Genomic DNA, 15,937 nt, shown 5'->3' on the forward strand with positions numbered 1-15,937 from the left:
TCAGAAAAGAAAATAAGTAATGTGAGTCTTACAATTCTCTAGCTTAAGACTTGGAAAGAGTCCCAGGCTATGGCATAGGAATGGGGAACCTAATCCTAGCCTCCAATACACTTGATTTGAGGAGGCACAGTTAGACATCTGAGGAGGCCAAGGAGGCTGGGATTCCCAGGCAGAGCAGCAGAGAGAGAGAAGGCATGCAGTGAGACTCAGAGATCCACTGACATCTTCAGCTGAGTCCTAATCATAGCATGTATGGGGGGAAACTACTCAAGGCTGGGAAAGGAGCCACCATAAAGGAGCAGGTGCAACAATTCTTATAGCATAAGGAGAGCTATAAGCATTCAAGAAATCTCATAATGCATGGAGCATCAGATTGAATATTAAGAAGGTAGTGCCAGAGTGATGGTGTTAACCTAGACTAATGGCTTCTCTGGTCTCCCTAATAAAGCTTAAAAGTAAGTCTAGAAAGAGTCACAAGTTTCCCAAATTCAACTTCATTCTAATTCTCAAAATTATTTAAAGGCATATACACACACACACACACACACACCACACACACACAAATCCAGCATCCAAAAATGCAAAATGCAAACTGTAAGGCACCTAATAAAATATTATGAGGCACAGAAAGAAGTAGGAAGATATAATTCATAACGAGGATAAAAATCAACAAATAGAAACAGATCCAGAAATGTTTCGGATGACAAAATTTGTAGACAAGTACATTGAAATAGCTATTATAGATAGATTCCACATGATCAAAAAGAAAGCAAGCATTGGTGTGTCAAAGGAGAAACTCTGGAGATACCAAAAAGAGCTCATACAAACCCACAGATGGAAACTACAATTTCTAAGAAAAAAAGTACATTGGATGGGATTAAGAACCTACTAGACACTGTAGAAAAAAAGATTAGTGAACTTGAAAACATACGAATAAAACTATTCAAATGAAACACAGAGAAAAAGAACTTAAAATAATAAGAAGAAGGGGTGGAACTTAGTGGTAGAGCACGAACATGCTCAGGATGAGGCCCTAGGTTCTCTACCTGTTGAAGGAAAAAAAGAAAGGAAAGAAAAGGGAAGGGAAGGAAATGAGTCATTAGTGAGCTCTGGGACAATTTCAAATGTGTAATTAGGGCTACAGAATTAGAGAAAAAGAGGAGCAGGGAGAAATAAAATCTTTGAAAAAACAATGGCTGAAAAGTTCAAAATGTAATAAACATATAAGCCCTAGATCTAAGAATCCAATGAACCCCAAGGAGTACGAAAAAAAAAAAAAAACTATACTAAAGTTCATCATAATCAAATTGCTTAAAACTAATGATGAAAAAAAAATCTGAAAAATGGCTGAAGAAAAAAATTACACACTATGTTCACAGGAACAATGATATAAGACTGACAGGAGATTACTTGTTGGAGACAGGCAAGCCACAAGACAGTGAGGCAACAAATGTTAAGTACATGAAAGAATAACACTGTTAGTCTGAAATTCTCTATTGTTCACAAATCTCTCTGAATAACAAAGATGAAATAAAGACATGTTAGATATATGACAGCTGGAAGAATGCATCAGCATCAGATCAGCAGTACAAGAAAAGCTAAAGGAAGCGCTTTAGGCAGAAGAAAATGATACCAGATAGAAATCTTGACTTATAAAACAAATGATGAGTGAGGCAAATGGTAAATATGTGTGTAAATATAAGTTTTTCCCTAATTAAATTTTTTTTTCTTTCAAAGATAACTGTCTAAGGCAAAAAAAAGTGTAAGATCTATGGCACATGTATGACACAATAGCATGAAATGTGGAGAAGGGAAATGAAAGTACACTGTTGTAAGGTTCACACACTATACAGAACAGGAAATAATGTTACTTAAAGTTAGACTCTGATAAGTACAAGATGTGTAGTATGAATCCCCAAATAATTGCTAAAAACACAAAGATGTATAAACAAAACAAACAAAAAAAGATAAAATGAAATCATAACAAATAATCAATTACTTCAAAAGAAGGAAAGTAGAAACAATACAGATGTGACAGAAGAAAAAAAACATCAAGACAGTGGACTTAAGCACAGCTTTATCAATAATCACATTAAGTATAAGTGGCTTAAACAATCCTATTAAAAGTCACTGTCTGAATAAAAAGCAAGACTGAACTATACATAGTATATATTTATTTTGAGTATAAATACATAAATGGGTTATAACTAAGAGGTTGGGAAGAAAATGTTCCATGCTAACATTAACAAAAGAAAGTTGAAGTAGCTTAGTATCAGTAGATTTTTAAGCAAAAAACTTTTTTTTAAGCAAAAAACTTTATCAAGGATAAAAGAGGACCACTTCATAATGAAAAAGAGATCAATCATCAAGAAGACATAAGAATCCTAAATGTTTATGCTCCCAATAAAAGAGCTTCACATTACCAGAAGCAAAATTTTATAGAACGGAAAGGAAGAATAGACATATCTATAAATATAGTGAGAAATTAAAAAAAATTTTTTTAGTTGGACATGATACCTTTATTTCATTTATTTATTTTTTATGTGGTGCTGAGGATCGAACCCAGCGCCTCGTATATGCTAAGTGAGCACTCTATCGCTGAGCCCCAGCCCCAGCTCCTACAGTGAGAAATCTTAACACCTCTGTCTCAATAATTGATAGAACCAGTGGACAGAAAACCAGTAACAACATAAAAGATTCGAACAATACTATCAAACAACTTGACCTAATTGACATTTATAGAACATCTACTCAGCAAGACAAAGATAAACATTATTTTTAAGTACACATGGAAAAAAATCTTAAAAGACCATATTCTGAGCCATAAAACAAGTCTTTATAAATTTATAAGCATACAAATTATACCTATTACATACTATACTATATATATTGTATTAAATAATATACAAATTATATACTATTTTTTTTACCATAATGGAATTGAACCAGATATCAATTGCCAAAAGACATTCAGGTGGGAGTATTTTTAAATCAAGACTGGCCATGTAATAATTGTTGACTCTGGTGATGGATACAATGTAGGCTCATTGTAGCATTCTTTCTACTTTTATTTATATTTGAAAATTTCATAATAAAATGTAAAAGAAAACAAGAGCAGACTGTTAATACTAATAGGATAAAGGAAAAAAAAGGATTACACATATGAATACATAGAAATACAAAATGGTACAATTGCTTTGGAAAGCCATTAGGCAGTTTTAAACAAGATATACAAACACTTAGCATATGTCCCAGCTATTCCACTTCTCCATATCTACCCAAGAGAAATGAAAACTATGTTTACATAAAAGTGTTTATCATCAAAAACTGGAAAGAAACCAAACATCCCTCAATAGGTGAATGGATAAATGTAGTACATTGACATCATGAAATACTACTACTTAATACCTAAAACATATCAACCACTCATGCACAGAACAGCATGGAGTAATCTTACTGCATGACGCTAAGTGAAAAGAGCCACACTCAAAAAAAAAAAAAAAAAAAAAAGCCACATATGCTGTGGTTCCATTTACATGTCATTCTGGAAATGGCAAAACTATAGGGTTAGAAAACACACCAGAAGTTGTCAGGGTGAGTTGGGAAAAATAATTGAATAAAAGAGAGTATACAGGGGACTTGGGGGGTTATGGAACTATTCTGTATTTTGATTGTGGTGGTTATATGAATATTTGTCAAAATTCATAGAAATGGATATTTTAAAGGGAGACTACTATAATATTTAGATTATGCTTCAACTTAGATTATACTTGACAACATTTTTAAAGAAAAGTTATCATTGCTAATAATGAGACTGAGACTACAACCCTGTTTCTTACTCAAAATGACATATTTTTGGCACAGTGGTTTTAAACATGTGGTCTCTAGACCACCATCAGCAGCAGCAGCATTAACTTAGACTTACTATGATACAAATTTTAGGCCCTACCCCAAACCTACTGAATCAGAAACTCTGGGGTTGAGTCTTATCAACCAGTGTTTTACCAAACCGTCTAGTTGCTTCAGATGTACCCTGAGGTGTAAGCGCCTGGCTCAACAGTACTCTTTCCAATGAGATCAGGGTCTCTGGGAAGGGGCCTGGCATCAGAGTGACCCAAGGTGTCTTTAACTAGTAGCCAAGTTCAAACTTGCTGCAGTCTGCCAGATGCTTCCATCATGTAATCATCTGGGATGGTTGCTGCCCTCAGGCTATATCTGAATCCCTGTCATTAGGCTGGGATTCAAAAGGGGCTCCTTTCTGTGGCCTTTCATTTTCTCAGGACTCTGTCACTGACCTCATAGAATTTAAAAGCAGCCTCTGACTCAAAATACAGTCTAATATGGAAGTTTGATACTTCCCACCTTTGGTCCATACTTAGTCAATTTTCTTCAGTCAGCTCCTTTAATGCATGTTAAGGTTCAATTCAATAAATTACCAATCATCAATTGATTTTGGATCTATAAAACAGTGATTTAACATGGTTTACACTAGCTTAGTAGGCAGGCCTAATGTTTCTCCTTTGCATTTTTATATTTATATATCCACTTCTAGGGTTTACCTGTTGCTATATACTATATGTGTTAATTGTGAAAGAATATTCCATATCTCTCTAAACCCAGACTACCAGGAAGCAAACAATGTGTGGTGATTATTGGTGGGGAAAGCCACCTACAGCAAAGATAAGTAATTATAGATATTTTCCATTGAATGAAAATTTCAAGGAACTAAAATGTTGAAGAAATTGTTGATATTTAATAAACAGGACCGTATCAAACTAAAAAGCTTTTTCACAGCAAAGGAAACAATCAAGAATTTGAAGAGAGAGCCTATAGAATGAAAGAAAATCTTTGCCACCTGCTCTTCAGATACAGCATTAATCTCCAGAATATATAAAGAACTCAAAAAACTTAACACCATAAATAAATAGCCCAATCAATAAATCAGGAACTGAACAGGCAATTCACAGAAGAAATACAAATAATATGGAACCTATTGTCATTGTGTGAAAGAATGTTTACAACAGCATTATGTGCAAATGTGAAACAATTCAAATATGTATCAAAAATTAAAGAATGAATTAAAAGGCTCTATTATTTAAAAAATAAAACTATGATTAATTATTAGATATTTGTTTTTCAGTGATGAAATATTTGAACGGAAAACACAGCCCCAAATTGTGGGCTCAGTTTAAATAGTGCCAAGAATAGAAATGTTTCACCAATTCCAAATATTTATTTGATATATTTACTTTTCTTTAGATGATTGGTATTAATGACATTAACAGCTGGACTTTCTTCTATTGAAATGTCTTATATTAGTTTGATCTTGTTTTGTAAAATTTACAGTTTGTTGAATAAGAATAGAATATGACCATTTGTTTTTAATAAACTTTGAAAAATAAAAAAACCCAAATACATGAAAAAATGTTCGACATCTCTAGCAATTATAGAAATGCAAATTAAAATTTCCTCAGATTCTATCTCATTCCAGTCAGAATGGCAATTATCAAGAGTACAAGTAACAATAAATGTGGGGGAAAGGTACATTCATATATTGCTGGTGGAACTGCACACTGTTGAGTATGGAGATTATTTAGAAAACTTGGAATAGAACCATTTGATGCAGTTATTCCACTTGGTCTATCCCAGAGGACTTAAAATCAGCAAACTAGAGTAACATGGCCACCTCAATGTTTAAAACAGCTCAATTCACAACAGCTAAGCTATGAAACCAAACTAGTGCCCTTCAACAGAGGAATGGATAAAGAAAATATAATACACACACACACACACAAAATAGAATATTACTCAGCCTTAAAGAATAATAAAATTATGTCATTTGCAGGTAAATGGACGGAGCTAGAGAATATCATGCTAAGCAAACTCAGCCAATCACTCCCCCCCACCAAACCCTAGAGGTTGAATGTTCTATTTGATATGCAGATGCTAACATACAACAAGGTGGGGAGGAGGGGAAGAAGAGAAGTTCATTGGATTAGACAAAGGGGAATGAAGGGAAGGGAGGGGGAACAGGAATAGGAAAGAATAATAAATCTGACATAACCTTCCTATGTTCATTCATGAATACATCACTGTATGTATGCAGTGAAACTGCATATCATATACGCACACAAGAATGGGATCCTAATTAGAATAAGTTATACTCCAGGTATGTGTAATATGTCAAAATACACTCTACTGTCATTATATTGAAAAAGAACAAATTTTTAAAAATGGGAAAAATTGTTGATATAGGCTTTTTTTTTCCCAAGAAAGATAGTAAAAGCTAACTAAATAAATGAATAAGAAAAAAAGGAAAAAAAATGAAAAATAACTAATACAAAGAAATAAAAAAGCAAAAAGAGAAATCTCTCACAGTACAGCAATAAAACCTATAATTAAGACTTCAAGTGCTGGGAAGTGATACTGGTCAAATTAGATTGTTACATTATGTATTATGTGCATGTACAAATATATAACAATAAATCCCATCAGTGTGTACAACTAAAATGCACCAGTAAAAAAAATGTGGGAAAAAATAAGGAACATTTTAAAAGAAAAAAAAAGTTATTTAAAACAAATAATTTAATAAAGATAAAATAGTTTTGAAAGCTATAGAAACCAAGATTATTGAAAATTTTATGCTGAGAGAAAGGTAAAGACAAACACTCCAAAGAAAGGTAATTCATTTGATTTTAGGAATCTCTTAAGATTATTTCTTTTAAATGTCATTTTTTAATGTATCTTTTTAAAAACAATTTGTTTTAGATGTAGATGGGCACAATATCTTTATTTTATTTTACTTTTTTAAATGTGGTGCCAGGAATTGAATCCAGTGCCTCATGCATGCTAGGCAAGCACTCTACCATTGAGGCACAACCCCAGCCCTATGTATCTTTTTTTGATGTGTTAGATCAGTATTCTGCTTGTGAACCCATCTCTTAGTCTAATCTGTACTATTGAAAACAGATTATCTTGGTTCTATTTCTAGTATTGACAAGTCTAAGGAATAACTCTGGCTATCTTCCTGATTTTTCCATTTGATATTCTGGCCTGCAAGTCAGAACGTTATAATAATAATCAATGACGTGCCACAAAAACATATGTGGGCAAGTTTGCTCATGTTATTTCATAATATTAGCTAGTGTTAGCTCAGTCTAGAAGTTTGGAGATATAAAGAGCCTGGAGATAGATTCTGTAATACATACTCATTTTATAAGGGAAGGGATTAAGGTCTCCAAAAATGTCACGCAACTTACCCCTAGTCTTACTTGTTTAGAGTAATAGAACTGAAAATAGAATTTTGGTTTTCAGAATGCTTGCATGGTTTTTTTTCTACAAAAGAGCAATCAGTTCTGATATTGAAAACTAAAAACGAGAGACAGAGACAGAGAGTGACAGAGAGAAAGACAAATGAATTATAAAGGAAACAGTGTGCTTTGGCAAAAATCTCTCCGCTAACCAATCAAGTGAGAAAGGAGTACCAATCTTCCACAGGCTATTGAACAAGAAAGGCTGCTGAGTCTATGTAGCACTCAGGGGCCTCTCCTTGATTAAATTCCTCAATGAAATTGTCTAGGGTTAGAAAATCTCACAGAGCTACCACCAAATCAACATCAGAGAGTTCAAACTCAGGAGTTTAAGATGTTCAAAATGTTTGATGAATGAATAAATGAGTCAATGAATGATGAATGCTTCCAACTTCTAAGCCCTATTTATCCCTTCCCCTCCTCCCTTTGAAGGAATAAAGGTATCAAATTTTCACCTTATTTGGAGATAGGGGATTTACTTGTACTATTATACGCCCATTAGTTCCTTCTAAAATCATCAAAGATTGCTAAACAAAGCTCCAGAAACACCAGACAATGTACTGGAAGTTTACGTTAACAGATATTATTAGTAGGGAGCTTTAACTATAATTTCCTCCAAGAGAAAGATAAGCACACAGATTAAACAAGACCAAAGAGAATCAACACTTCAAACTAACAGGAACCTATTGGAGTAAATCTGTAGAAACACTAAGTGATGAATGAGTCTAAAGTGATAACAATTACCCGCCATTTCAAAGCTCTCCTAGGCCAGTCAGAAACTGGAGGGGGTATTCCAGAACAGACCTCCAACCAAAGGTGACATTCAGCAGGAAACAGGCCAGTCTTTCAAGAGGATGTTGAAACAAGTTCATATGAAACATACTTGAATTTTTCAAATCAACTTAAGCTTCTTCCTTCAATCTAGAGTCTTTTTTTTTTCTAACATCAAAAGAATCAGGTTTTAGTAACTTAAAAGAAAGCTCTCTCTCTAGGTTTTTCACACTTGAATATTTTTACAGTCAAACAAAGAAATACCTGGGAACATAACAACTCAACCTCCCTGGTAACAACCAATCTGAAACTTGACCAGAATTTAAAACCTGAAATGCTATCATCAGCTTAATTATAGATGAGTTAAACAATTCCTTCATTTTGAGTGAATAGCCCACATTATCTAGAATTTTAGCATAAACTATTTAAACCAGGATTAGAAAATAGTGAAAGATATTTTTAAAAATTAAATAAGATTAATTAAAAATTTCTTATCTCTGGTTTTTAACGAATCCAAAAGTAGAACTTAAAATAACCATTCTAGAGAGATAGAAGATGGCGGCGAGGGGAGTGCATTACCCCCGTGTGCTGCTTCACTGTGTGGGAGTATGACAAGTCAGGACGGCTAAAGGATATCTTGTTAGGAATTTCCAGCAATAGTGGGGTGCGCCGGAACCTGGAGGAAGGATTTCCATCGCATGAGGATCGGCTACGGGGACTCAAACGCGAGAGGTTTGTCGCACGGAGGGTAATACTGCTTATTCAGCAAATCGCCCCGCGGCTAGAGTCTGCAAGGCGCGCTGGGATAGAGACGCAGGGTTACAGCGCTGCAGTTTCTGCCAGACGCGCAAGCACCGCACTCAGGGCTGAATTCTGGGTTCGAGACGGGGAAGGAAGGGGTCCATCTCGGTTCTCCACACCGGTCAGACCACAGAGGAGGCCAGCAGCCACCATGTTGGTAAACTGACGTCACCACACCTGTTTTTGACTGACCGCAGCTCATTCAGCCATAGAACAGGTAATTTCAGGCTGCAATTCGCCTGCGGCTTGCAGACAGATTGCTAGGGTTCAGCGCCTGGGGGCTTCTTAAAATCTGATCTTATCGGAGTGAACACGGAGCGCGGGGCGGCCGAGTCCCGGCTCCCGGAACCGTCCCGGAACCGCCCTGGCTCCGGGCTGCGGAGCCTGCGGAGGCTGCTTCTTGGACCCTGCTAATATCAGAGCAAACACGACACACCAAGAAGCCGAATTCCAGCTCCCGGAACTGAGCCCGCGGGGACTGCTTCTTGGAGCTTACACTTATAGGAGCTTACACCGAGCACAGAGCGGCCGAGTTCCGGCTCCCGGAACCGTCCCGGAACCGCCCTGGCTCAGGGCTGCGGAGCCCGCGGAGGCTGCTTCTTGGACCCTGCTACTATCAGAGCATACACCAAACACTAAGCGGCCGAATTCCGGCTCCCGGAACTGAGCCCGCGGGGGCTGCTTCTTGGAGCCTACACTTATAGGAGCTTACACCGAGCACGGAGCGGCCGAGTTCCGGCTCCCGGAACTTCCCTGGACCGGGGCTAGGAGCCCGCGGAAACTGTGTCTCGGTCCGGGTCCTGCTGAGGGCAGGTCAGGACTCACCCATTGCTTGGGTTGCCTGGCAAGGGGAACGAAATGCTGCCATTCGCATAGGATACCAACATGGCAGAGATCTGATGTCAGCAGAAAGCGGTGGAGGAGAGATCTTCATCAATACCAGCGGTGACATAAGCAGTTGGTCTCCTGGTAAGGGGGGTGAGGCTCAGTCACCAGAGTCGCCTCAATTTGTCCTTGAGCCAGAGGGAAGGAGCCGGGCCGCCGCCAGCCCCCGGAGCAGGCCCAGCGGCTCGCCAGCGTGGTGACCGCGTGACCCCAATTGGAGAGGGGGCGGAGCGGAGCCGCCACCCACACCCGCCAGGTGGGCAGACCCACGACCCAGTAGTACATGGGCGTGGTAGGAGGGGCAGGGCAGAGCCGCCCTTCGCGCTTGCAAGGTAAACAGACCTGTGACAGCCTGGCGGGTCAGGCCCAGTGGCCTGCCAGTGTGGTACACACGTCACCCCAACTCGAGTAGGGGCAGAGCAGATCCTTATCCCACGCCCGGATCAGGCCCTGCCGGTGTGGTGGTCACGTGACCCCAATTGGAGTGGGGGTGGAGCGGAACCGCCACCCGTGCCCGCAGGGTGAGCAGACCAGTGATCAACCTGCAGATCAGGCCCAGGGGTCCGCAGGCGTGGTAGGAGGGGCAGGGCAGATCCGCTGCCCGCGCCTTCAAGGTAGGCAGACCTACAACAGACCGGCGGATCAGGCCCAGGAGCCTGCCGGCGGGGTACAAACACCACCCTAATTGGAGTAGTGACAGAGCAGAGTCGCCTCCCTTGCCAGGAACAGACCCAGCATCCTGCAGGCGGGGTAGTCACGACACCCCAATTGGAGTAGGGGCAAAGCAGAGCCTCCACTCGTGCCCGAAAGGTGGGCAGATCTGCGACCGACCAGCAGGACAGGCCCAGTGGCCTGCTGGTACGACAGACACGTCACCCCAATTGGAGTAGGGGCAGAACAGAGCCGCCACCAGCTCCCAGAACAGGCCCAGTGACCTGCCGGCGTGGTAGCCACGACACCCCAATTGGAATAAGGAGAGAGCAGAGCAGCCGCCCGCACCTGCAGGAAAGATACGCAAGCAGTATGAAAAGACAAGGAAAGAAAGGACCACAAGCAATGCAGGTCAACGCAACTTTAGAAGAGGTAACAGCTGCAGCAGATGGAATGTCAGATAAAGAATTCAGGATATACATGCTTCAGATGATCTGGAGTATCAAGGAAGACATTAAACAGCAAAATCAGACAATGAAAGATCACTTCAACAACGAATTACGCAAACAAATCCAGGAAGCAAAGGATCAACTATACAGGGAGATAGAGGTTATAAAAAACAAGCAATCAGAAATCCTAGAAATGCAGGAAGCAATAAACCAACTTAAAAACTCAATGGAGAATACTACCAACAGAGTAGAACACTTAGAAGATAGAACATCAGACAATGAAGACAAAGTATTTCAACTGGAAAAGAACATAGACAGCTCAGCAAGACTGTTAAGAAACCATGAGCAGAACATCCAAGAAATATGGGATAACATTAAGAGACCAAACTTAAGAGTCATTGGGATACAGGAAGGTACAGAGCTCCAAACCAAAGGAATGAGCAGTCTATTCAATGAAATAATACAAGAAAACTTCCCAGACTTGAAGAATGAGACAGAATCCCAAATCCTAGAAGCCTACAGGACGCCGAATGTGCAAAATCATAAGAGATCCACACCTAGACACATTATAATGAAGATGCCCAACATACAGAATAAGGAGAGAATTTTAAAAGCTACAAGAGAAAGGAAGCAGATTACATTTAGGGGCAAGCCAATCAGGATAACAGCTGATCTTTCAACACAGACTCTGAAAGCTAGAAGATCCTGGAATAACATATTTCAAACACTGAAAGATAATGGGTTCCAACCAAGAATTGTGTATCCAGCGAAATTAAGCTTCAGGATGGAGAATGAAATTAAAACCTTCCACGATAAACAAAAGTTTAAAGAATTCGCAGCTAGAAAACCATCTCTTCAAAACATCCTAGCCAAAGTATTACAGGAAGAGGAAATGGAAAATAACAATGAAAACCAACAGTGGGAGGTAGGACAGTAAAGGGGGGGGGGAAACAATCAAAGAGGAAAACAAACAATGTTTAGTAACAAAAATAAACAAATATGGCTGGAAGAACAACCCATATCTCAATAATAACCCTAAATGTTAATGGCTTAAACTCACCAATTAAGAGACACAGGCTAGTAGAATGGATCACAAAACAAGACCCAACAATATGCTGCCTACAGGAGACGCATTTGATAGGAAAAGACATACATAGGCTGAAGGTGAAAGGTTGGGAAAAATCATATCACTCATATGGACTTCGGAAACAAGCAGGCGTGTCCATACTCATATCAAATAAAATAGATTTCAAGCCAAAGTTAATCAAAAGAGATAAAGAGGGACACTACATACTGCTTAAGGGAACCATACACCAACAAGACATAACAATCATAAATATTTATGCCCCAAACAATGGTGCAGCTATGTTCGTCAAACAAACTCTTCTCAAGTTCAAGAGTCTAATAGACCACCACACCATAATCATGGGAGACTTCAACACACCTCTCTCGCCACTGGACAGATCTTCCAAACAAAAGTTGAATAAGGAAACTATAGAACTCAATAACACTATTAATAACCTAGACCTAATTGACATATATAGAGTATACCACCCAACATCAAGCAGTTACACTTTTTTCTCAGCAGCACATGGATCCTTCTCAAAAATAGATCATATATTATGTCACAGGGCAACTCTTAGACAATATAAAGGAGTAGAGATATTACCATGCATCTTATCTGATCATAATGGAATGAAACTGAAAATCAACGATAAAAGAAGGAAGGAAAAAGCATACATCAATTGGAGAATGAACAATAGGTTACTGAATGATCAATGGGTTATAGAAGACATCAAGGAGGAAATTAAAAAATTCTTAGAGATAAATGAAAACACAGACACAACATATCGGAATCTATGGGACACATTGAAAGCAGTTCTAAGAGGAAAATTCATTGCTTGGAGTTCATTCCTTAAAAAAAGAAAAAACCAACAAATAAATGATCTCATACTTCATCTCAAAATCCTTGAAAAAGAAGAGCAAAACAACAGCAAAAGAAGTAGAAGGCAAGAAATAATTAAAATCAGAGCTGAAATTAATGAAATCGAAACAAAAGAAACAATTGAAAAAATTGACAAAACTAAAAGTTGGTTCTTTGAAAAAATAAACAAAATCGACAGACCCTTAGCGATGCTAGTGAAGAGAAGAAGAGAGAGAACTCAAATTACTAGCATACGGGATGAAAAAGGCAATATCACAACAGACACTTCAGAAATACAGAAGATAATCAAAAACTATTTTGAATCCTTATACTCCAATAAATTAGAAGATAGTGAAGACATAGATAAATTTCTTAAGTCATATGATCTGCCCAGATTGAGTCAGGAGGATATAGAAAACCTAAACAGACCAATATCAATTGAGGAGATAGAAGAAACCATCAAAAGACTACCAACTAAGAAAAGCCCAGGTCCCGATGGGTATACAGCAGAATTTTACAAAACCTTTAAAGAAGAACTAATACCAATACTTTTCAAGCTACTTCAGGAAATAGAAAAGGAGGGAGAACTTCCAAATTCATTCTATGAGGCCAACATCACCCTGATACCTAAACCAGACAAAGACACTTCAAAGAAAGAAAACTACAGACCAATATCTCTAATGAACCTAGATGCAAAAATCCTCAATAAAATTCTGGCGAATCGGATACAAAAACATATAAAAAAAATTGTACACCATGATCAAGTAGGATTCATCCCTGGGATGCAAGGCTGGTTCAATATACGGAAATCAATAAATGTTATTCACCACATCAATAGACTTAAAAATAAGAACCATATGATCATCTCGATAGATGCGGAAAAAGCATTTGACAAAGTACAGCATCCCTTTATGTTCAAAACTCTAGAAAAACTAGGGATAACAGGAACATACCTCAATATTGTAAAAGCAATCTATGCTAAGCCTCAGGCTAGCATTATTCTGAATGGAGAAAAACTGAAGGCATTCCCTCTAAAATCTGGAACAAGACAGGGATGCCCTCTCTCTCCACTTCTCTTCAACATAGTTCTCGAAACACTGGCCAGAGCAATTAGACAGACGAAAGAAATTAAAGGCATAAAAATAGGAAAAGAAGAAATTAAATTATCACTATTTGCAGATGATATGATTCTATATCTAGCAGACCCAAAAGGCTCTACAAAGAAACTATTAGAGCTAATAAATGAATTCAGCAAAGTGGCAGGATTTAAAATCAACACGCATAAATCAAAGGCATTCCTGTATATCAGCGACAAATCCTCTGAAATGGAAATGAGGACAACCACTCCATTCAAAATATCTTCAAAAAAAATAAAATACTTGGGAATCAACCTAACAAAAGAGGTGAAAGACTTATACAATGAAAACTACAGAACCCTAAAGAGAGAAATAGAAGAAGATCTTAGAAGATGGAAAAATATACCCTGTTTATGGATAGGCAGAACTAACATCATCAAAATGGCGATATTACCAAAAGTTCTCTATAGGTTTAATGCAATGCCAATCAAAATCCCAATGGCATTTCTTGTAGAAATAGAGAAAGCAATCATGAAATTCATATGGAAAAATAAAAGACCCAGAATAGCAAAAACAATGCTAAGCAAGAAGTGTGAATCAGGCGGTATAGCGATACCAGACTTCAAACTATACTACAGAGCAATAGTAACAAAAACAGCATGGTACTGGTACCAAAACAGGCGTGTGGACCAATGGTACAGAATAGAGGACACAGAAACCAATCCACAAAACTACAACTATCTTATATTTGATAAAGGGGCTAAAAGCATGCAATGGAGGAAGGATAGCATCTTCAACAAATGGTGCTGGGAAAACTGGAAATCCATATGCAACAAAATGAAACTGAATCCCTTTCTCTCGCCATGCACAAAAGTGAATTCAAAATGGATCAAGGAACTTGATATCAAATCAGAGACGCGCCGTCTGATAGAAGAAAAAGTTGGCTACGATCTACAGTCGGTGGGGTCGGGCTCCAAATTCCTCAATAGGACACCCATAGCACAAAAGTTAATAACTAGAATCAATAAATGGGACTTACTCAAACTAAGAAGTTTTTTCTCAGCAAAAGAAACAATAAGAGAGGTAAATAGGGAGCCTACATCCTGGGAACAAATCTTTACTCCTCACACTTCAGATAGAGCCCTAATATCCAGAGTATACAAAGAACTCAAAAAATTAGACAATAAGAGAACAAACAACCCAATCAACAAATGGGCCAAGGACCTGAACAGACACTTCACAGAGGAGGACATACAGTCAATCAACAAGTACATGAAAAAATGCTCACCATCTCTAGCTGTCAGAGAAATGCAAATCAAAACCACCCTAAGATACCATCTCACTCCAGTAAGATTGGCAGCCATTATGAAGTCAAACAACAACAAGTGCTGGCGAGGATGTGGGGAAAAGGGTACACTTGTACATTGCTGGTGGGACTGCAGATTGGTGCAGCCAATTTGGAAAGCAGTATGGAGATTTCTTGGAAAGCTGGGAATGGAGCCACCATTTGACCCAGCTATTCCCCTTCTTGGTCTATTCCCTAAAGACCTAAAAAGAGCATGCTACAGGGACACTGCTACATCGATGTTCATAGCAGCACAGTTCACAATAGCAAGACTGTGGAACCAACCTAGATGCCCTTCAATAGACGAATGGATAAAAAAAATGTGGCATTTATACACAATGGAGTATTACTCTGCATTAAAAAATGACAAAATCATAGAATTTACAGGGAAATGGATGGCATTAGAGCAGATTATGCTAAGTGAAGCTAGCCAATCCCTAAAAAACAAATGCCAAAATGTCTTCTTTGATATAAGGAAAGTAACTAAGAACAGAGTAGGGACGAAGAACAGGAGAAGAAGATTAACATTTAACAGGGATGAGAGGTGGGAGGGAAAGGGAGAGAGATGGTAAATTGCACGGTAATGGAAGGAGACCCTCAGGGTTATACAGTGGAGGGGGTAGAGAGAGAGGAGGGGAGGGGAGGGGAGAGGTGGGGAGGGGGGAGGGTGGATGATGGGAAAGGCAGCGGAGCACAACAGACACTAGTATGGCAATTTGTAAATC

The 15,937-nt window shown here is 38.5% G+C and overlaps 1 protein-coding gene across 2 annotated transcripts in view; it reads right to left on the reverse strand.

Annotated features, from left to right (window-relative positions):
- The window catches only part of Nfkb1 (nuclear factor kappa B subunit 1), a 126,271-nt gene that overhangs the window by 43,575 nt on the left and 66,759 nt on the right, over nucleotides 1-15,937 (reverse strand). The gene's annotated exons all lie outside the window — the stretch shown is intronic.

The sequence above is a fragment of the Marmota monax genome, unplaced genomic scaffold, assembly GCF_021218885.2.
Source record: "Marmota monax isolate L192 unplaced genomic scaffold, Marmota_monax_Labrador192_F-V1.1 WCK01_AAM20220418_F8-fsc00002, whole genome shotgun sequence".
Taxonomy (NCBI): Eukaryota; Metazoa; Chordata; class Mammalia; order Rodentia; family Sciuridae; genus Marmota; species Marmota monax.